The sequence below is a fragment of the Cavia porcellus genome, unplaced genomic scaffold (assembly GCF_034190915.1).
Source record: "Cavia porcellus strain 051 isolate PalLab524CR breed Dunkin Hartley unplaced genomic scaffold, mCavPor4.1 scaffold_17, whole genome shotgun sequence".
NCBI lineage: Eukaryota > Metazoa > Chordata > Mammalia > Rodentia > Caviidae > Cavia > Cavia porcellus.
Window position 1 is genome coordinate 16310025 of NW_026947500.1, and position 23421 is coordinate 16333445.

General features: G+C 46.2%; 2 long non-coding RNA genes across 4 annotated transcripts in view; one reads left to right on the plus strand and one right to left on the minus strand.

Moving 5' to 3' along the window:
• The window catches only part of LOC101789143 (uncharacterized), a 28557-nt gene extending 18069 nt beyond the window's left edge, over positions 1 to 10488 (minus strand). The window contains exons 1-3 of one of the 3 annotated variants that reach the window (XR_010040034.1): positions 10342 to 10488; positions 8667 to 8835; positions 8041 to 8209 (exon numbers count right to left, since the gene is read on the minus strand). This is a non-coding gene — a long non-coding RNA (uncharacterized LOC101789143). Of the gene's footprint in view, positions 1 to 8040; positions 8455 to 8666; positions 8836 to 10341 lie in introns of those variants that run through there. The other 2 variants (XR_010040035.1, XR_216107.4) reach the window with 2 other exon arrangements.
• A 1410-nt stretch (positions 10489 to 11898) lies between these two features.
• LOC134471179 (uncharacterized) lies at positions 11899 to 13944 on the plus strand. Its single transcript, XR_010040489.1, has 3 exons — positions 11899 to 12372; positions 13024 to 13089; positions 13263 to 13944. It is a non-coding gene; the product is annotated as an uncharacterized LOC134471179 (long non-coding RNA).
• The last annotated feature ends 9477 nt before the right edge of the window (positions 13945 to 23421 follow it).

Below are 23421 nucleotides of genomic sequence, written 5' to 3' on the forward strand. Positions count from 1 at the left end.
TTTGGCCATTTCTTTTTGCAAAATAAAAAACAATTGATAAATAGGATTTCATTGAAAGTAAAAGCTACTGCTTTTTGAAAAATACCATTAAGGGAATAAAAAGACAAGACACAGACTGAGAAAAAAGTTAACAAAAATTTAACACATACATGTATTAAGATGGGTAGACTCTATGAACAGATGCTTTACCAAAAAAGATGACAAAAGGTGACAAAATAAAAGCATTTTTAACGTCAGTCTTCATTAAGGAATTCTAAGTTAGAAGCCCGGTGAGGGAAGACCCTGCACCTGTTGCAATGGCTGGGTAGAGATTCATCACTGCTTCCCTGAGCTGGGAAGAGAGGCGGGAACTGAATTCTCCCACGCAGCTGGTGGGACTGCAAAACAGTACAGTTGTTCTGGAAAATAGTCTGGCTGGGCCCTACAAGGTAAACCAGCATCTACCATATGCCCCAGCCGACTCGTGTTTACCATAGATGAGAGGAGATGTGCCTCTGCACATTTACCCTAGATGAGGGGAGTTGTATCTCTGCACAAACACACACACTCAGATTCCCACAGCCGCTCAGCTTGTGACTGCCAGGAAGTGAGTAGAAAGCAACAGAAATCATTACAGCACAAAGGGATGGAAAACGATGCCTCTTCAACATGCATGGGTCTCAGAACAGCTACACAGAGAGGAGAAAATGAGGCCAAATCACATGTGATTAAATAAAATTCACACATGAAATTCTAGTAAAGGCAAAATAACACAGTGGCAGTCAGGGGGGCAGCAGTGACAGCAGCGCTGCACCAAGGCGGGAAGACATTGGCTGGAGGGCTGGTGATGGTCTTCGTTATGCTGATTGATTATTGTGATGGTCTCCAGGTCTACACACAGGTCCAAGCTCGTCCAGGTATATTCCTTAAATATTCCTAAATGTGCACGCTTCATTGGACATCAGTTATATGCTGTGGGTAGCTGTTAGGAGCAATAGGGCGGTCTGCAGTGTCCTTCCTCTCCAGAACCCTGGGCAAGCTCCCACCGTGAAATAAAGCCTCTGCTTCGTGAATATGTGGTGTGCTAACCAGGTGGATTTCTACTGTGCAGAAACAAGGAAACCAGATAAACATACCTAGCCTTAGGCTTTTGCACAAAGATTTTTGAAGAGTGTGATGATTTACCTTATAAAAAGGACTTTTGCTCATTTTCATGATGCCTGCAGTGTCTAGGAGAGACAGAGAGATCAATGGCTTGTGAATGTGAGAAGTGAATAAAAACACCAGTAACAACAAATACCCAAAATCGATCTGATTAGACAGCACTGGCTGGATAGAGCAGAAACCAATCATTCCCTGGTGCCAAGTTTGTGCACGGTATGTAAGTTTTTAAAAGAAGTGGCTGGTAATCAATGGTGGCAGTTTAATTTTTGGCCTCCTAAGCCAGTGTATACATCTCCAAAAGTAAAAAGACCTCCTGTCAGATCTCTTCTGTCCAATTCCTTCATCCCTGCAGTGAGTACCTACATTTCTTAGGAACACACTGGCCCAACAGGGACGCATTAACATTCCTTCCCACCATGGGAGGGTGAGTCCAGAGAAGGAAGAGCAAGGGGTCAGGAGCAAGAGGAGCATTTTACCTTATGGCCAGTAAAGACTTATTCAGGAGGGCCGGCAGCTTCTGACACCACAGATGCCATGTGTATACAGAGTCCCTGTGCATGTGTATGTGTGTGGAGTGCACATGTGGGGGGGGGTGCACTGCATGGATCAGCCCTTGCGTGTGAGCACCTGGGACATTCTGACTAGACAAGGGAGTGCCATTTACTGGAAAGCAAGTTCCCTGAGGAAGTGAGGCAGTGCAGGAAGAAAGCCAAGCAAAGAGGAGCCAGCTACTGAAGAGCAGGAAGCAGAATGTGTCACCCGCAGGAGGTGAGATAGCTGTTATATCAGGCCACAAGCCCTGGAGCTCACAGCAACGTATAGGGCTCATGAAAATGTTTATATTTTGATCTCTCTGAAAAGAGAAAAGAATTGAATGCAATAATGAATGTGTAACCATGAATTTAAGCTTATTATCAGAGTCAGTATTTTTAATCTTGCCATGGTGGAAAGAATGCAGGAAGACAGCGGAGCCTCAGGCCCCTGGCAGTCATGCAGCGCTGCCTCAGGAAGAAAGCTGCTCAGGAGGCCCCACGTCTCCCTCAGTGGGAAGCCTGAGGCTTTGCACTTGGTCTGAGGGTTGCGACATGGACGGCCGTGTGCACCATGACGCGGTCATTCCAGGCTACCAAGCATTGGCACAGAAAGAATGCAGAGCTTTGTGTGGAATGGGGACCCGAGGAGAGGCCGTGGCTCCCTCCCCTGGCCAGGTGCACTGCTGCTGGGTTAGGTGAGAAGGGACAGAGGCTGTGCAAAGTGCCTGCACTAGCTTTCTGACTCCCCACTACCACGTGCTAAAAATGTGGAAGTCCCCTGACCATAAACTAAAGTCACAAAAAAGAAGCAGGAGGATGTCACGGTCTATCAGCTTATCTGACCTGCCTCACCCACAGGGGAAAGAATCAGAAGAGGACTTGGCCAGGATGAAATGGTAACCCAGTTTAAAAGCTATTCAAGGATGAAGAAAGGAAAGAAAAATGTCAGATGATTTTTACAAGAAAACTGTGTACATTTATTTCCACGTCAGGCATACTGTTATTCAGCTTGAGAGGATTTCCATGAACAATAGAAATCAGCAGTACAGACAAGTAATATTCTCACAGAAGCTCTAACCCTCTGACTTCATTCAACACTAAAGCACAGTGTGTGCACAGTCCACCCCCTGGATGCTCATAAAGAACCTCACTCCACTTTCCACATGAGTGAAGTGTGGGAGGACCATTCAACCCAGGAGGTCCCAGTGTGTGCAGAGCTGTCACTGGCTTGTTGATGGATTCCTAGTCACAAGTGGAGCCCTCTTCTACAAGCTTCTGCCAGCCAGATTCCATCCCTATGCAACACTGGAAATGGCTGCCTTGGCTTGTATGGAAAATTAATTTTCTTTTAAAAGAAAAGCTGAGCATACACTTCAGGGATGGCATGAAGACCCTGAAGTGATCATTCCACCTACCATGATGTCTGCATGCTGACAGCAAGCAGGGATGGGGACAGAGTGGCAAGGAGCAGAGCAAAGAGCTCTGCCTGCGCATCTCTTCATGCTTTGCTGTGGGCTGCTGGGCGTGCTGAGCACTTGCAGGCTTTGGCAGTCAACACGTGCATCTTACTGAGAGACACTGAAAGCTCAAGGTCCGCACTGCACACTGTGTCTGTGTCTTCTCCACGTGCCTTATTTGTTCTAATAATGTGTAGAATCAGGGTTTTAGTCTTTACTTAACTCCTTATCTTTCCTTAAAAAGATGGAAATGCTCTGCAGGTCCTTGGAAAGAAGAGATCTTTTAAAACACCACCCTGGGCTTTTGATGGTGTTCCTACTTTTCATTTCTGGAGAGGGGCTGAGGGTCCGATCCGTGCATGCAGGGCTTTCCACTGTCCAGCGCAAGGCTTGTGGAGGGCTGTCCAAGGACAGCTGTCCTTTGCTGCCCAGCTGGCTGAGTGGGTAACACGTTACAGATAGAGCTGTGTCTCAAAACATGCATATCGGGGGGTCTCAAAAGTATATTGATTTTAAATGCTTCTGTCTCACACCGGGCCAAGAGGGTTATATTAACTGAAAAACTGTGAATTTTACATTTTTATCTGATTCAGCTAAGACAGCTAAACTAAGGCGCCCCCCCCACACACACACACACCAGGTGCTTGATAGAGGAGGATTTGGGCAGAAGGCACCAAAGGAAAATAAAATTTTAACTTATTATTTGAGCTGATCTACTCTTTCTTATGTGTATAAATGTTTGTTAATTAAAGTGCCTCACTTACAAGTTACTCTGCATAATTTACCATAAAAAGGTTTTCTACTCGTGCATTCTGTTCTATTTGCCAATGGCATAATGACATGTTTTGCTGAAATTCTATGAAAATGAAATGGTAGGCTAATAAATGCTCCCTTAGACCACTGGCATATTATTTCTATATTAAGCCATTTGAAAACTAGTAGGTGATAAACCAAAATCATAGAGAGATTTGTATAAACTACATAAACTTTGAATTAAAAAAAAAAAAAGCAAGGGATGGGTTTGCTCCGGTCATTCTCTCTGTGGTACTTACATCTCTGTGAAGAGGAGAACTTCTGAGAGCTTTAAAGAGTCTGACCATAAAGGATAGTGCTTTGTTTCTATAAATATTTATGACTCCTACCGCCTGTTCCGGTAGTGATACCTCCAGTTCCAGTAATGTTAAAGCACAATCAATGATTCTTTTCTTTTATGATTTCCAGCCATTCTCATTGATGATTAGCCCTTGGAATTTACAAAGCATCCATTTACAAACTGTACCTTGTAATGACTTGGCAGTTGGCAATGAATGCTAATTCATGCGCACGCCAGTTGCCATAAAGGAAAGGGAATAGTAAACAACAGGGGCTGTTCAGTCAGACATGAAAGTATCCTAATGAAAGGACCCTGGCAGGTGCACTGAGCACATGAGGACACGGGGAAACTTGGCAGAAGCTTTCTGTAGGAGGAGGTGAAACTCTGAGCCAAACAGGAAGCTCCAGCTCTTTCCTGTTCCCACTTTTAAGCTGAGAGGGTGAGGGGAGAAGGTTTACTGTGGTGCTAGGGATGGGACCTGAAATGGCCCCTGTAGACACACGTGCTACAGGCTTGGCCCCCAGGTGGTAGAATCCTCAGGACGTGGCACCTAGTAGGAGGTCAGTGGAAGTGTGCAGTCACAGGGGTGCAGCCCCTTCCTGTTCCTCCCCTTGCCCATAGCCTCCTGGCCACCGTGCAGTGGACATCTCTCCTCTGCTACCCATCCCCACCAGGATGTACTGCATTGCCACCAGCCTCAGTCAGCAGCCCCAAGCAACCATAGACTGAAACCTCTGAATCCACGATTCAAAGATGCCCTTTAGATCAGGTCTCATCTCCCAGTAAGGGGAAGCTGGCTGCATTGGCAGATTTGGGTTGCCCAGCAACACTGTCAGGATCTGGTATTTTCATGATGTTACAATGGACAATTGCTTGCACTTTATGGGGTTTGGATTAGTTCTTCGCCAGCCATGCTTTTGGCATCTCTTTCCTCTACTGATTTAAGGGAAAGATCAAAACAAAAGATTAATTTTCCTGGGATTAACTATAAGTAAGGTCAAATATCTTTCCATCTGTTTGTAAATCTGTCTCTGTCTTATTATGTTTTAAATAGGTATTTTTAGGCTTTATTTATTCTGTGGGTTTAAACTTCTCAAGTTGACACAATGTATCAACCATTACACCTCTCTTTTAGCAAGTGTCAGGAAAACAGTCTGCTGCATACAAACAGGGTTCGGGTCAGACAACCAGCTCATCTCCATCCCATCTGCCATTGACCACAAATATCACACTTCCAAGGTGTGCTGAGTTTCACACCCACAAAGGACCTGGAAAGTGGCAAAGCAAACAGTTCCCTTTACATGAGTGGTCAACCTACTGTAAAGGACAATCAGTAACTCTGATGGAATTCACACCCTCCTATTAATCTGCTTTCGATATTTCTCCCTTCAAAATCAGATTTCAGATGCCTCCTTTCTCCATTGAAGCCTTTCTCCCTGGAAGCCCTATATGGGAAATGCACCAAGAGCCAACCTTTCTAATTAAGCAAGGCCTGAGTGATTCTCAAGCCCTGTGGAATGAACGGTGGCGGAGCCTTTCAGCGAATGAGGAGCCAGTCAAGGTTTGTACCTTCTCTCTGCTAAGAGTCACTGTGTTCTGCTGGGCAGGTCAGGCCACACAGAAAGCTTGGGTCACTCTTACAATGTGTTCATCGTCTATGCAGAGATTTTAACCCAGTATGTTGGTGCATAATGTTAATAACTCTAGAATAAATATTTCTTCTTAGTTAAAAAGTGTGTGTGTGTGTGTGTGTGTGTGTGTGTGTGTGTGTGTGTGTGCGTGTGTGTGTGTGCACGTGCACGCACGCGCGCGCACATGCACACACTCTGGGAATGGAACCCAGGGGCCTCCCTGAAGAAAATGCTCTGCCATTGAGCTATCCTCACAACTCCAAGAGAAAAGAATTTAAAACTAATTTAAAAAAGGAAAGTTTGATGATCTGAGAATGCAAGTCTAGGTCAATAAACTACATGTGTTTTAATCATGTTATTATTCAGAACTTTTTAAATAAAAACCTGCACTGCTGTGTAGTTCTGTTTACCATTGTGAGGATATCTAACACCATAACAGATGCAAATGACTGTAAACACCTACATATTTGCTGTGGCCTGATAAAGGAGACCCTGCACACACCAAGCCCTGTCTGTGAGCTTGCTGCCCTGGGTGGGAATCTTCCTCTGTTTGGTCAGGAGTTCTATATTAAAGGCCCCTTTGCATAGCTCCAGCTGATGAAAAAACCCCACCAGCACCAGGGAACCCTTCCTGTCACTGAGTTGTGTGATGGCTTACTGATTATGCAGGTGAATTGGGTCATTTTCCTGATTCATCAAAGGAATCATTTTCTAAATGTATATGGTATTCTTTGCTTTGAGTTTTATTTAGTATCTAAACAGCATTTTTAGTACCAACATTATATTTAAAGGATATCGCTCATTTTTCAAATTGTGCCAGAACAGGACCATTCCTGGTGTTTGCTGAGGTTCATATCCCCCCAACCACATCCAGGGGCCATGGTTTATGCTGTTTCAAAGTACATAAAAGTGCCACAGCATCTGCTTGGACCTTGTTCTGTCTTCTGCTCACAAAAGATTGAAAAAATACATCGTCTTTCCCCAGATACCTTTTGAAAGAGTTGCTGGCCCAGACCGGACACTTTAACCAGGAGAAGCCTCAGCCAAATTAAGGAGCTCCTGCCTCCCCCGCCCCTTAGAGATTTACCTGTAACCCTATACCCCCATCCCTAAGAACCTGCCTCTGGCGCCAAACGTGTGCCAATGGGCATCCCTGATGCCCTTTGGGGTCCACCTCAGACAGAGGCTACTTATGGACCTCACTCCACGTGTTCAAAAAAGAGTGTGTTCCAGAGAGAGACCACCGGCCCCGGGGTGGAGATGCTGCGCCCCGGGGGCCGGGGGGGGGGTCTCTCCCCGCATTCCCGAAATAAAGGTTACTTATATTTTATACTTCTTATCTTTGCAGCCACCGCCGCCCACTCCTTCCACGGCAGTCCACTCCACTCCACTCCACTCCACTCCTTCCTTCTCCATTCCTTCCTTCCTTCCTTCCCATCCTCCCCTTCTCAGACCTAACACCTTTCTGGTTCCCTGAAGGCAATCTTCAAAATGCTGGAAGCTAAAGTTTTTCTTTAGAGACAGGGTTTGCTAAATCCCTAACCTGCCCAGGCTGGGTATGAACTTGAAACCTACCCTGCCTCTGCATGCAGTGTTGGGATCACAAGCCAGCCTGGAAACAAGTCTTACTGAACATTCCCATCCTGAGCCGTAAACGGCTTTTTAAAAATCCTTCAGATGAAAGATTTGGGTTCAAATCATTCCTGCTGCCCACACCTGAAGCTGGTAGGCAGCCCACCCCACACGGACACTCACGCTACCCCTTCCCTCTACGCCCACCCACACCCACAGAAGCAGCAACTGAAGCTCTAGCGTCTCACCCAGACAGAAACCACTAAATAAAATCAGCATGACTTGAAAATAATGTCTAATAAATTAAAATGGAGACAAAGAAGAAAAAAAGAGTCAGGAAAGGATATTGCAAAGAGTGGGGAGCTTCAAATTAACTGTATTTAGTATTCTTAAGGGTGAAACGTGCAAGCAATGAATTAAAAGGTTGAAGACAAGGGTTTGGAAAGCAGGAGGAGAGAGGACTTGGCAGTGTGAGAGTGGCCAATACAGGATTCCTGTGACCTGTGGCCAAGCCAGAGGCCAGCAGAGTAGTCAGGCAAAGGCACAGAAGCCCTTGAAGGAATGTCCCCAAGAAGGAAGAGAAAAAGAAAACGGCAACTTGGTGCATTTACCTCTGTTCGAAGGAGCTTTCCAGTTTGCTCAAAGGGTGTAGGAATAATAGCCCACTGGAACTGGCAGACCCTTAGAGTTTCCTCTCCCCATTAATGTGCGCTGCAGCGCTGAGGGCTCTGAGTAGCAGTTCCTTGCCGTGTATCCAGGCTCTTCCCCTGTGTCCCGGACCTGCAGCACAAAAGCAGAATGTCAGACTCAGCAAGCATCCTGCCAAGCAAGGAGGTGGCATTCTCCACTCCCGACGGACACTCCAGCTGCACAAGTGATCTTGTAGGCACTAATCTGGGTGAGGGGAGAACACACAGCCCTTTCTCCTCTTCCCAAAATATGGGGAGAAAGACAAGTGGCTCCCTACTAGGAACACTGTCCTCCTCTCATCATGCCCCACCTCTCCCTCAGTCACCGATGAAATCAGGACGCAGGGAATCAGTAAGGATGGGGTGACGTGACAGCACTCTCACTCTGAGTGCCTGCCCCCCTGGAGCCCAGAGGTGCTAACTAAGGCTCCTTGCAAGCCGGGACCCTTGGTTCCCTCCCAGATATCCTGAGTCGGACACTTGGGTGCTGGGTGCTGGGCTTAGCAGCCATTTCCAAGAAGTCGTCAGGTTGTTGTGCTGGCACTGACCTGCTAAGGAGAGCTGCTTGGAATACTTGGGACTTCTCATGACACGAGGGCTGTAGGAAAGCATGCTTGGAACTACAGAAAACCATGTCACTGTCACATGGCCCAGTGTTGGTTCAAACAGACATCACTGATCATCAAGCAACTTCATTTCTTCTCATTCACTATTTAGCTACAAGACAAGTGGCAAAAAATTTACTGTTACTTTTGACAGATGGTAAAATTAAAGCCTAAGGAAGGAAATGTAAAAATAGTCTAACTTTTTCAGAAGAAAAATAGAAAGAAAGAAAGAAAGAAAGAAAGAAAGAAAGAAAGAAAGAACAGTCTTCAATCAATTAATCACAGCTCAATCCAAGTTTATCAAGTATTTGTGGAGGAATCACAACCAGCCACAGTGTATTAGCATCCCCTGAATGAAGGAATAGTGTTATTGGACACCATTGCTGACTTCACAGAAGCTAAAACATTCTCAGGATGTGTGTGTGCCCGTGTGTGTGTGTGAAAGGTGGCTCCAGTGACTTCCAAGAGAGGATATTAGCAAGAACTACAAACAGAAAGCTGAAGAGTGCAGGAAATGACACAGGTAGCAGAGATTAAACAGGTCTGCAAACAGGGAAAAGCAATGATAATTTCACACTGTGCTCAGTTAATTAATATGAATTTACTATGCAGGATCGATAGGGAGATGTGGAAGACAGCACAAGATTAAACTCAAAAAGGTATTAAGAAATCGACATTGGTCATCTAAGCCAAAGGAGATAAAAGCTTGCTAAGAATCTATGCTAGATCACAAGAACACTGGATGGTCTAATTAAGTAAATATATAATAACTAGAAAATTAATTTAACAGTGTGGACACTGATGGAGTTCATGTTCAGAGATGTTCCACTGAAAAAGACCTTTTCACTTAACTTCATTTTAAATATGATACTGTTCATGCTGCTGACTTATGCTATGGAGTTATATGCAGTATCCTCCTCTCCTGCTGGAAGTACCCTTGATTATTTTGTCCTCCAAGGCTTACCATGGCTTAATGACCATGGAAACTCATTTCTAGAGTCTGTGAAGATGTGATTATGAAAACAACGAGGGACTGGCTTTTCTTTCACCTAAATATCACAGCAATAAATGATCTTGAATGTGTTCTTTGAACATCCATCAGACAATCATGATCTATTTACACATTCACTGATGGAGATTAGAACAGAATATGACATAATTTTTCAGGCTTCAGTGGAGGTATAACAGATATAAAACGTCCAAATTTTGAGGCTTAAAATGGGATGTTGTGACATTTGGGGAATTTATACATAATGTACAGCAGTTCAGTGATATACTCCAAAAACTATGTGGTACCCTAATCCCTGAAAGTCATCAGTATACTCTTACCTGAAGATGAAATTCGGGTAAGGATCTCAAGATAAAATCATCCTAGATTATCTGAGTGGACCCTAAGTCCCTTATCCTTAAAAGAAACAAGAAGAGAAGACTTAGAAGAGGAAGGGGTTATGGAAGAATGGAACAGAAGTTGGATTCAGATGCTGCAAATCGAGGAACCCCTGGAACCCCCAGAACTTGCACAGGGTGGAGGGAGGCAGTGTCTTAGATACTGTTCTCTCCTTGCTGAGGCAAAACACCGGACACCCACATTAAAGACAGAAAGGCTTATTTAGCTCACAGTTTGTGGAAGTTTCAGTCCATAAGCAGCAGGCTCCAAGGCAGGGTGCGAGGAACAGGGGCGACAGTTCAAGGCGGGAGAAGACAGCAAAAAGCAACAAGAATGAAAGGTTGGGGGGAAGAACAAGCTTCTTTCCCTGCCTTGTACTGGAAGCAGGCTGCGCCCAAGGGGGAGCGCAGCACTCGCCCTGTCTCCCTGCCCTCCTCCTGGCACTGACTTCCTGCGGGAGAAGCTGCGTTAAGTGAGCGCAGCACTTGAGAGGGATCTTACACCTTCTGCTAGTGCTTTCCAGAACGCACAGGAAGCCGGCAATTTTCCACGCTCTATTTTCCCCTCTGTTTCCCAGGCCTGTGCTTGCTATCTGTTCCCTAAAAGCACTCAGGTTTTTTGTCGTATAAATCATAGAAAGGAGAAGATGAAGATCAGGCTTCTGAATTATTCCTTCCCTGAAGCAAATATTTTGTCATTAAATACAGAGGCAGCGGATTTACTGATAATCACCAGTAGGGTTTGAAAGGGTGTCTCTGCCCTTCCCAGTTGTCTTGGCTGCTTTTAAATAAAGTTCCTATACAGTTAAAAGGAGAATGTTTAGGACGAGAAACAAAGAAACAGGGCAAAAGATCCAGCAGGTAATTCTTACACATCGCCGCCCTGAAGAACCAATGTACACACATAATAACGACAGGAGTGAAAGGAAGACCAGGGTCCCCTGCCTGTGGTGCAGGGGCTCATCCTGGGGCACAGGGTTCCAGGGACACCACGGCGCCGCCCGCCAAGCGCGCTGTGCGTAACTCCTGCCTAGGCACTGCGCTCCAGAGACACAGTGACGCCCACTCAAGCGGCTCACAGGGGACAGTCACGCAGGGAGAGGACGGAGCCTCTCAGGTGCCTTCGCCCTGTGACATCTCCCCAGGGCACCCGCACCATTCGGCTTAGTGGCAAAGTTTCCAAAAATTTTAATTTCTAAAGGTCAAAGCAGTGCAACGCCCATGGCTCCTCTGCTGGCCTGACGTGGACTGAGGTGCCTGGATCCCTTGCATTAGATCCTGAGGCACCTTGGGGAGGGACGCTGCGGCTTCCAGGCCTCAGCAGATGAGCTCCGAGGGAAGGGGCCAAACCCAGGTTAAATATCTAACGGTTTCTCCCCCATGAGAACCTAAAGTATCAATAATTTATTTGTACCGGGGATAACTCACGACCTCGCGTATGGCGGGTAGGTGCTTACTTTAGCCGCTGAGCTAAATTGGCCTGCACAGTAGTAATTAAGCACAAAACAGAAGTCAAGGGAAGGGGACAGGCCGCTGTTCTGAGGGATTGGAAGGCATTGGGGCTGGGAGGCGGAGGGCGGGCGGCGGGGAGGGGAATGAATGACGGGTGTCCAGGTGTGCCTGGTGGAAGTACTTAGCACCTGCTGCAAGCATTAACACGAAAATAGGGAGCACCGAGCCCCCCATTGTCTCCGCTTACTGCAATTCCTCGGGCGCCACCTGCTGGCCACCAGTTTTTTTCTTTCGCTTTGTATCAGATGGATCCCTAATGCTTCTCTGGGTAGCCAGGGTGTGTCCGGGGTGTTTCACCGCTGCGCTTTTGGAAGCAAAGCCACTGCTCTAAAACAAGCGAGAACACGCGTGCGACAGGGCGACAGCGCAAGGGGCCTGCGCGGGAACAAGTGTCACCAGCGAGGGGCCCAGGCTGAGCCCATCCCGAAGAAACCGGAGAGTAGATCTAGAATCTTAAAATGCCCTGTAGTTCAGTTCTGGGGATTTAACCCAGAGCCTTCACAAAGAACTGCATTTTCAGTGGGTGCCCGCGCACCCGCATGCTAACACGCACACACAAGCGCATCTTTTAAACATAATTGAGATAAGGTCTCGCTAAATCTCTAATTTGCCCAAACTGGGCTCAAAATGATAATCCTGCCTCTACCACTCAGTCCTGGGATTACAGGCGTATGCTACCATATTTGGCTTAAAAACTTCGCTTCTTTTGACCAAATCAAATTCTGGGAATACATCTTTCAAAGGATTAGAGGTATGGGCAAATTTGTATGTGTCTGTCTGCTTACTTTAGCTGGTTTACAATAGTTTTGTCTATACTGTGTATAGAGATATAGATGAATATACAATGAACAATCATTACAAATTTAATTTAAAGTTTTAAAATGGAGAGAATTACAGACATTTTATCGCATGTTTTATAATGAACTAGAAAAGAGGATCCTGACCATTCCCAACAAAAAATAATAATAAATGCTTCAGGAAGTGGAAATGTTAATTACCCTGGTTTGATAACTTACACACAATATTCGTGTATCAAATTGTCACACTGTAACCCACAAATATGGAAATTAAATATTAAAATAAACAAGTATAAAGAGGGTTATGATACAATGGTGTGTATATCAGTAAGCTAAGCCGGGTTAGCTTGTGGGTGCCATGTAGACATTACCACTGATTCAGTTTCTCTGTCTGACTTTTGATATTTCTAGACTATATGGTAAATGCCTTTCACCTTTGTAACCAGGTAACTCATAATGAATTTAAGCAGACATTTTTATTCAAAATATTTAGCTGCTGTATGGGAAAAAAAAAATCCTATGCTTTACTTCCATCTAGTGGGTACGGGAGAAACTGCAATTCAAATCTAAAAGTTCTTAATAGTTTATTTTAAACTAAACCTAAGGAAAAGAGGAGACGTGAATAGCAGCAGAAGAGGAGAGGAAAAGAGAAGAGAAGAGAAGAGAAATAGGTAAGAGGATTACAGGGAACCCAGCTATGTAACCGCCGTACACAAAGCTCAGAAACATGATACTTTAGACAAAATGTATCACTAGGGTTTGCACAGATTACACAACCTGTTTTGATAATGACCCTTAATTTGGACTCCATAAATGATGCTGAATTCTCTGTCTTCATCCCCAGTTACCAGTACCTACCCCTGGCATCTGCACTCGCGATTCCCACCGGCCATACCTGCCCTGAGGACCTCCAAAGCCCTGCCTGGATGGACCCTTCCTGCTGGGGTACCCTCCTCTCACCTCTTCAGACACATTCTTCTCCTTGCCCCTTCAGCCTCTGGTCTTTAAAGACTGTAACATGCGTTCTTTTAAATTTAGAAATCCCACTTTAAATATCCTCAAGTGGGTTTTGTCATTGAAATCTAAATTCCTTATCGTGCTATGGAGGTCATGTGTGTGCTTCTATCTGCAGAGCCATCATCAGCCTCCCCACATTCTGAGGCTTTGGGCCTTACTGTGTGCCTTCCCAATTGTCTGCCAAGCTCTCAACCCCGAAAGGGGCTATTCACAGCTGCAGCCTTGTGGTGGTTGTATCTAGATATCCACCTAATGTCTCATGTGCCCATAGGTGGGGCTTTTGCTAGGTAACTGGATCGTGGCTATGTGACACTGGATTATTCCACTTATGGGTGTGATGCTGGGAGAGAAAGCCTGGGGAGAAGAGGTAGGTGGGTCCTTGTGGGTGTGACTGGGAGATAGATAGATGGATAGGTAGACAGATTTGTATATGCTTGTGCATAGAGATATAGATGCATATGTAATGCACAATCATTATAACATAAATTAAAATTTTGAAGTGGAGAGAATTGTACACAATTTATTGAGAAACATACCTTCAGAGCTCACTGCTGCCTGTCTGCCATGCCATGGACTGCTCTCCTCTGTGCTGCCCCTCTGGCACACTGCCCTGCCTTGGAGTCAGTCCACCTTGGACTGAAACCTCCACAAACTGTGAGCCAAAACACACCTTTCCTCTTTCATGTTATGGGTGTCAGCTGTTGTGTCTCAGCAATGTGAAAGTAACTAAAATAATCCTCTTCCATAAAGACCAGACATCTAGAAAAATAGAGATGTTCTTGTAATGGTAGCGCCCTAGGAAATGTTAGCTCCTATAACTAGTACTAAAGGAAATTTTATATGGAAAATCTTTACCTCAGTAAAATCTAGAATTAGCTGCAAATATATATTAATTTAACCAAACTTGAATTAAAATATATGCTGCTGAATCATTGGTTAGATATTTTTAGAAACTCATATTCTAATTCTGAAAAATAAATTTTTATTCTCTGTATCAGCAGGATTTTGCAGGTATGTGAGACATGAAAGCCAAAGGCAGAAATCGGAATTGTATGCACTGATGTAACAATGTAGGAAAAGTTTCAGAGGCGGAGGATGAGAAACAGCAGCCAAGGGAGAGACAGAACGAGGGGTGGCGAGTTTTAGTGTGACCCATGACAAAAACAAGGCCAGCAGCACACACAGGGAGGGATGCTGATGGCTGGTTGTGAGGACAGGGACCCTGAGGGAGGACACAAGCAGAGACAGAGGTGCAGCGTGGTCCACACAGCAGGGGAAACCAAAGCTGCAGATGTGACCTCAGACCCAGGAGAGGATGAAATGCAGCTTCACTCCCTTCCAGGTTGCCGCAACTGAAAAGGGCCGCCCTCTGTGGCCCCTGACCTCTTAGTCCGAGCCTCACTGAGATGCAGATGCCCAGATTGCCAGGTCCTCCCCAGGGGCAGGGGACAGCCAGTGCCGAGGACAAGGCCAGAGGAAGTGGGCGTACCTCTGCCCCCCGTGGCCCTGGCGGGCAAGGCCTCCCCTCTCTGCTGGACTCAGCATGGCCCGTGACTGTCTTGTGAGTGTAGAGGGACGAACAGGCCCTGCAGACGCACTCAGAGTGTGGCAAGAAATGCTGGCCGCCCCTGACTGCCTCCCCGCCCCAACCTCCCCGAGGACAGCGGTACTCACGGAGGAGGGATGTCTGCTTAGACAAGGTCAATGTTTCTTCAAACAAAGGATCAGGAACCACAAGACTATCTAGCAAGGTCAGTGAACAAACAGTTATTGATATAAAACTATGTATGAACAAAAAGTATGGAGCTTTATCAGCTATGACACACTCACAAAGAGATCTACGGAAGCAAGACTGGCCCAGCAAACGATGAAGAATTAAGACCTGGCCTTACTTAACTAGAGCACTATATCATACTCATGGATATAAAGACTCAAGAATAAGAGAGGACAGTGTCAGAAATCTAGGTCATCTAGATTCAACAACATCCACATTAAAATATCAGCAGGCCATTTTGGGGGGCTGAGGTACCAGGAATCAAACTCAGGACCTTGTGCTTGCCAGGCAAGTGCTGTGCCACTGAGCTGAAACTCCAGCCTCAGCAAGTGATTATTATAGATGTTACCAAGCTGATTCTAAAATACCACGAAAATATGGAAGAAGAGTAGCAAATTAGAACAGCACCTCTCAACTAGTAAGATACGTAATAAATCTATATTAATTAAGCAGTATGGAAATTGACACTGGGACAACGAGGTGAACAGTGAGAAAAGCCACAGGTATGGAAGGAGCACACGTGTGGACACGTGAAGATTCAATTTACTGTGAAGGTGAAACTCTGGGTGGGTGGAGGAGTAAGTTACAGCAACTTGGTCAAACTGCTGTCTGCATAGATTTTCAAAACAAGGACCACTAGCTCACTGACCAGTGAGAGGTGCTGTTCTAATAACTCATGACAAAAATGACAAAGATGCACAGTAACTCCCACAGTCTTTGGGTGCTGATCTAGTGGAGTCAGTTTAACCACTGTGGGAAGCAGGTAAAATTATCTGGAGAATCTGAAGAGCAAAGTGCCTTCAAATAGAGCGCTTCCCCTGTAACCCATACCCTAACGCTGACTGCAGAGCTGCACAGTGTCAGAAACACTGTCGGGGTTTACAAATCCTTACTCATGATTGCCAAGAATACCGCAGCTGTTACTCTTACCGGTCATGGAGCAGTTCTGCAGGTGGCTATGTCGCATTGGCAGTATCAAGAGGAGGGAGAGCAGCACTCTTACCTGTTACTTTCCGGGGGCCAAGCTGGAGCATCACCCTGCCCTCCTTCCATGTATGCAGTAATCACAGGGAGCGACTGTCATCCCCCAGGTCACAAGGGCAGACATTGTCCCTCCCCCAGGTCACCTCTGTCCATCCTGCTTGAAGCCCTGCAGCTGTACATACTGGGGTGTTTCTTGACCTCAGAGTGGAGCAGGTGGAAAGAGAGGAGAAGCTGGTGCCTGTGAAAGTGGCCCTTGAAGATGGGTGACAGGGCGAGTGGACGAACACTCCCATTTCCTTTTGCCTGGGTGGGTCACATTAGACCTCCCCAACAAGATTAAGCTAGCTACTCCCCCCCCCCACTTCTGTATCATTTTCTGCTCTTCTACAGGGCTCATCCGGTATCATATTCTGAATAAACCACTTGACTGGAATTCTGGCTTCCGAGTGTAGGTGGGAATCTGTGTTGGCCAGATTTCCATCACTATACCAAAATACCCGGGGGCTGGGGAGTTAGCTCAGCAGCATAAGCACCTGCCTTGCAAGCATGCGGTCATGAGTCCAATCCCTGGTACCGATAAAAAAAAAAAGAGAGAAAGAAAACAAAACAAAAAACTGGACAAAACAAGGTGGAATAGTGAATTTACAAGAAGAAAAGTCTTGTTTGTACTCAGAGGTTTTGAGTTATCAGCCTGCAACTCATTGACACACAGTTCCGGGCATGTGACACAGCTGCACACTGAGCCTGTAAGCAAGAGACAAAGAGAAAGGGCTGGGGTCCCATTGCCCTCTTCAAATTCCCACCCCAAATCCCACCCGAGATGTAGCCTACTTTTAACTTCCTTTTAGCTTCCACCACCCTCCCTCCGCCACTCCCGGGACCAAACCTCTAAGACACAGGCACTGGGGACCTCTAGGCCACGGCAGAACTCAACCCAGGAAAGTGACAGCTCCACTTAAAATTGCAGCTTTTCAGCGAAATTGCCACATTCAGTATTGGAAATGAAGGTGGGCAGCAGGCGCTGCTCATTGCCCCCTGGGGGAATGAGTCATGGACAAGCGACTTCCTACAAATCTGATCCAGAATCTGACTTGCCAACATGCTTGAAATTTCTACCATTAAATACATTATTTTGGCATTAATGGAGTAGTTCTCAGATTTTTTAAAAGCATAGATCTTTCAAAAAATAATCAAAACTTCAACAAGCAGTTCCCACACAAGCAAAGAGGCTTCCTTGATGAGAAGGAAGGACTGTCTTTGCACTTCCCAGGTCTCTTTGTGTCAGGACATAAAATCAGAGCACCTCTGCACTGTGGGGCTGCAGGGCCGAGGACCTGTTTTTGTAAAAATGTGGGCCCAAAGCTGGAGAAGCTTGATGATATAACACTATCTTGCATGCACAAGACCCAGGGCCAGAGCCTCACCACTGCAAAGTAATAAGGAGAATGAGAATAATAATGGTAAATTGATTAAAAATGTAAAATGATCCTGCTGGAAAAATTAGTATCTTCATCTGTTAAAATGTAAGTACAAAAGGGAGAGAGTGCGGGCCAGTGTGCTGATGGTGTGATAGCCAGGACCTTTGTTCTTTTCTTCTAAAACCTCTGTAGAATTAACATTATTAACCAGCTGCAGATAAGAAGCAAAGTCTAAATGGGGCCAAGAAATACACCTAGTGTTCAATGGAGGATGGTGATGGTGATGGTGATAGTGATGGTGATGGTGATGGTGATGGTGGTGGTGATGGTGATGGTGATGGTGGTGGTGATGGTGGTGGTGATGGTGATGGTGATGGTGGTGATTGGATGGTGATCAGATTCGACCCTATTCCTGGTGGTCTTGAAGCTCATATACATATATCACAAGAAAGCTAATTATAACAGAAACAGTAAAAAAGGGCACTGATGCCTCATTTGAGATTAGGGTGATGGTCAAAGGTGGAACCAAAGGAAAGTGATGCGGGAGGGATTTCCCGTGACAGACAGAGCTGGCGGGCAGGCGAGAGCATTGAGGGCAAGCTGCATCACATTCACAAGCTCTGCCAGCCATACCCTACCCAGTCTGCACAGCCTGGTGGCACCACTGAGCACTAACCCTCATCACCCCTCCCCTGGTTGTGTCTCATGAACAAACTGCTAAGGAGAGAAACAGAAAACAGAGACAAAGGGGAAGGTTCATGACAATAGTCCAGGCAAGAGGCACCATTGGCTTGGAGGCAGCTGTGATCAGAATGCGATGAACCTCTAAGCCCTGAGGTAAAGATGTCAGAAGGTAGAGCCCTTGGGAGATAATTAGGTCATGAGATAATTGTCAGGAATGGAACTAGTGCCCTGACAAAAGGAAGCCTCATGGAAACCAGTTTTTCTTCTGTGAAGACTGAGAAGAGGTCTTTTACAGACCAGAAGTGGATCCTCACTAGACACAAATTCTGCTAGTGCTTTGATCATAGAGCTCCCAGCCTGCAAATGTGAGAAAGAAGATCCTGTTGGTTATAAACTGCCTGGTCTGTGTGTTTCATTGTAGCAGCCCACATGGACTAAGACCCATGCAAGCAGTCCAAACATAGAGAAAGCAAACACTGACAGAGCGGAGAGAATGGGACATAATTGTTGTGATGAGATGAGGGTACAGTAGACACAGGAAAGACAAAGGATGTCAGTTTCTGGTTTGGTCCAAAAGCTATACCAAAGTACAGATGGGAAGGCTGGGTTAGAAAAGACAGGAAAGAAGAGAGTAAGAAAATTTGGAACTCAAGATTTCTATTGTATCCCAATGCCCCAAGACACACAAGTAGACACACCAGATAAACAGCCAGCAGATAAACAGCCAGCAGCAGCTGTAGAGGACAAAGGGCAACACGCTGTCCACCAGAGGGGAGGAAACCAAGATGTGGGAGAGAGATAGCTGCCTGACCAGGGCCTCAGTGAGCAGCTGAGGATGCCAAGTGACTAAAGTTCAGAAACAGAAATGCACTGGGCGCATCTCAGCCTTTGGAGTGAGCAGAGATGCATCCACCAGGGCAGGAAAGAAATGGGGAGACAGGTAGATACTACTGCAGCTAAGTTGGCGGATTGTGGGCTGGAAGTGCAGGGACTTTTATCTCACTCTTCAGATCCATGGTAGGTAAACAAAGCAAAGTCATCAGCCTGCAGAGGCAGGAAGCTGGGAAAGGCGATGCTGCATGACCGAGTAACAGAGAGGAGTGAAAATCCTGCTGGAGACCAGCATGGCTATGTTATACTTGCAGTAGGGTGATTTGGCAGTCTGAGAAGTCAGGTGAAATTTTAACTCAACTGGACAATACCACTGTGTTTTTCTTCCACAAGCCCAGGTAACTGGATGCATACTTGAAATAGCTGCACAGTTAACAAACCTGATAAGAGGAGAGTGAAGGGAGAGAGTCAAAGGCGCTTCCAGGCATGGTTAAGGACAGCAGCAGAATTTTTTGGGGAAGGAGGAGGTGACTCTTCTTGGTCTCCTGAACTGTTTCATGAACTCAGACCTTGTGCAGTCCCGCCATCTCCCTCGGGGTGGCTCCCTTGCCTCTCTTTTCCATCCGTACTAAATCTTAAGTAGTCAGTTGGAGCCAACTGTGCCCCAGGAAGGCCTCCAGCACTGCAGCTCCTTTGAAATTCCCCTTTCTGCACTGGCAGAGCCTCCACCTTCCCAGAGGCACAGCCTTTCTCAGCGCTCTGCCTGTGCCTCACTCTGACTCTGTGGACTCTGCACACTGGCTCAGGCCCACGTGTGTCCAGTTTGTTGGCCTTCCTTCATTCCTTCATCTTCTCTGACTCTGCCACCTGGTGTAGTCTTCCTGCTACATTGGTGCAAAGCCTCTTCCTGAGTATTCCTGAGGAACCCGCTGAGTCGGTCTCCCCAGGTCCTCACTCCTCAGCACTCACACGTATCTCTTGGTTCACCATCGGGCTGTTGCTGAGTGCGGCTGGCTCCATGCCCTCTCACCCACAGTTCCCTGGGATGCCAGCCTGAGACTCAGGCCTTCTTTCCTTTAGCCGTGGAAACCTGAACACTGGTTCCGTTTTCACAGGTCAGAGTTCTCCGTGTTCTTCAGTGCCCAGTTTAAACCCTGCTGACCACGAGGCCTGGCACTGGCTTAGCACTTTTGTGATGCCCGAATGCATATTTTGCACATGGCTCCTGTCTTACTTTCCTGTCAGTAGGACAAAATACTCAATACCTGCTATTTAAAGGAAGAGAGGGTTATTTTGGCTCTCAGTTGCAGGAGTCTTGGTGTTTGTGTGGTCAGCTGGCCCCTGATGGAAGTGGCATGGCAGAGGGAGATAATGGGGGAGAACAGCTGCTTATGTCATGCTGATCAGAAAGCAGAAAGACAGGGCAGGAGCCACGACACAGCCAGAGTGCACCTTTCCAGGTCAAGCCCTAGTGACCCTCCTCCCCTGACCCAACCCTGCCTCTTAACAGCTGTCTGTTAGTGCCTATGGTCCAGTCTTCTTCCCAAAGCCCCACCTTTGGGAGCATGAGCGTCCTGGGGTCATCTATACTAAACCACAGTGTCTCCCTTCTCCATAACTAGTTCTCAGTGCAGAAGGAACTCTGCCCAAGTTCAAGCCCGTCTATAGTGCATCTTTAAAAGACCTTACTGCTTTCAGAAAACTAGTCCTGAGCACCGAGCAAACATATGCCTTTGGTGGGTTGGCCATTGTTATCATAGGTCAGATTCACACCTGACTGGCCCCTGGCTACAGAGGAAGGCCACCGATCAAGGCCAAACAGTGGATAGACACAAGCTTAGTTCAATTTGGGGAGAAACATCTCTAATGTGGATCTCTGGAATTAGGTCAGAGGGAGAGAACTAGATTGTGAGTTGTTACATAATCACAAGCAAAGAGCAGCAGATCTCACAGATAAAGAGGGACGGATTTCACAAAGAAGGAGCCACAGGTTTCTAACCTGACAAAAATAGGAACCAATAACAAATATGCCAACTTTGATTTCCTGGGAAATATTGTTCCTTTAATTTGGTGTTTATTGTGTGCTCACAAATGCACGCCTGAAAATATAGGAAATTTTTGGAGTATTCTGAGCAATGTCAAACTGAATACATTCTATTTTTGAATTCCTACACCTAGCTGCAATAGGAAAAAGCTTTTACATTAATCAGCAGGGATGTTCCCGATACAAAAGCCATTCAATTTCTTTCTACGTGGACTGCTTTTTATAGTGCATGGCTTACTATTTACCTCGGCCAGCAGAACAGCCATCAGCACCAGCGCCCAGCCTCTCCACAGCAGATAGCCAGAGCTCATTTGGAGAAGCAGGGGCCTCAGGGTCGGTTCTGTTTATCCACTGGTGGAAGTTGGTCCCACAGGACCCTCTCACCTTGCTGTTCTTCTGCAAGTCACTCACTGGAATGGTGCTATTTGTCAAACTCAAATCCGGGGTATTTAGAACCCAAGAGGCCCAAGAGGTGAGCCCTCTCCTCTCCTGTGTGTGTGTGTGTGTGTGTGTGTGTGTGTGTGTGTGTGTGTGCATGTGTGTATGTGTGTTCTAAGCAACTCACAACAAAGGGACCAACATGTTCTCAGAATGGCACCTTAAGCCCCGCCTCTCATGGAGGGGAGGGGAAAGAGAAAAAGATGCAGAAGTATCGGGATGTGTGATGTTCATATACCAGCATCCCACAATGAGTGTAATCATTATGAATTACAAATGCCTATTAGTAAAAGTAAACTTTAAAATGGTTCTGCCCCTCATAGAACTGACAGGTCACACACACACACACACACACACACAACATGAAGTAAAGATAACATGCAAGGCTTCATGAATAAGAAGTGTAGTCGTTATGGAAAACAGGATAGAAGTCACTCAAAATCTAAAAGTGGAAATACTGCACAATCCAGGTCTCTCACTGCTGCTATTAGTGTGTGGTTTGTCTCCCAAAGGTTCCCGTGCTTGTAGGGAATGGGATCTGTAGACAATAAAATAGAATAGGGGCCTCACTAGGTCTTCTGGCTAAACTTGACTAGAAAGAGTTAAGCTTTATTGGAAAATTTCTCTGGGAGTAATGTTAAGCAGGGGATAAAAGCAGAGAAAAACCAGATAAAAAGCTAGCGCACATGGCAAAGGGACCGTACAGAGAGGAGGGGCACAGATAGCACACAGCAAGAGCCAGGCGCACAGAGACAAGCTGCCCCCACCTCCACAGACCACTGGGGCAGCGAGGCCAGGAGCAGCCAGCTTCGGGGAACGTGCTGATCCAGCCTGGGCTCTGCCTGTGCACACTCACTCCAGGGGCACTGTGCTTACCAGAGAATTGTAGACTGCGTGGATGTCCACAAGCCCCTCACCAGCTCTGAGCTAACCATGAATAAGGTACCAGCTTGCCTGCCTGCTGCCCACCCAAAGATAAGGCCCTGAAAAGCAGGTCAAGGACAAGTAAACAGACAGAAGGAGTCTGCAGGTAGCTCACTAGGAGAGCTGATGTAGACAGAGGTGCCCAGAAGCCAACTGGGTTACGGCAAGCCCTGGGGAAGGCAGTAAGTTCTCAGCCCCCTGTAAAAGCAGCCAGGAGCACAGGGTCGGGGTCCACTATCTTTCCAGACCCCCTTACTCCAGCTCTTATTGGGACAGTCATCTCTCTCTTCCTTCACCCTCTTTTCCAGTGAAGTCTTCCTTTCTAACAGGGGCTCCTCTATCCTTTCCAGGTGCAGAGCTTATGAGTCCTGGGAAGCTGCTTGCCCAGCTGAGCAACTGTGCTGGTTTCTGTCTTGCACACTCGGCCAGCCTGAGGCCATCCAGCACAGATGATGTGATCAAGGCACCACAGATGCAATGACCAGTTTTGGACATCCAATCTCCAAAACTGGAGCTAAGTAAATCTCTTTTCCTAATAAAGTACACTGTCTCAGGCATTTTGTTAAAGCAACAGAAAATGGACTAAGACACTATCCAAAGGAAGGAAAATGAGTATTTGAATAGCTGTCTGTTCTTTCATGTTTCTTGGCCCTCTATTCATAATGTATATATGTACACAATGGAGTAATATTGTTCAACTGCTTAAAAAAATCAGTCCTACCAAGGATATTGCTCAGTGGCACAGCACCTGCCTGGCAAGTGCAAGATTGTGAGTTCATTTCCCAGTACAAAACAAAACAAACAAAAACAAAAACAAACAAGACTACTGGCAGTCCTGCCCTTGTAGTGACATGGATGAATCTGGTCTGTTAAATGAAATAAGTCAGAT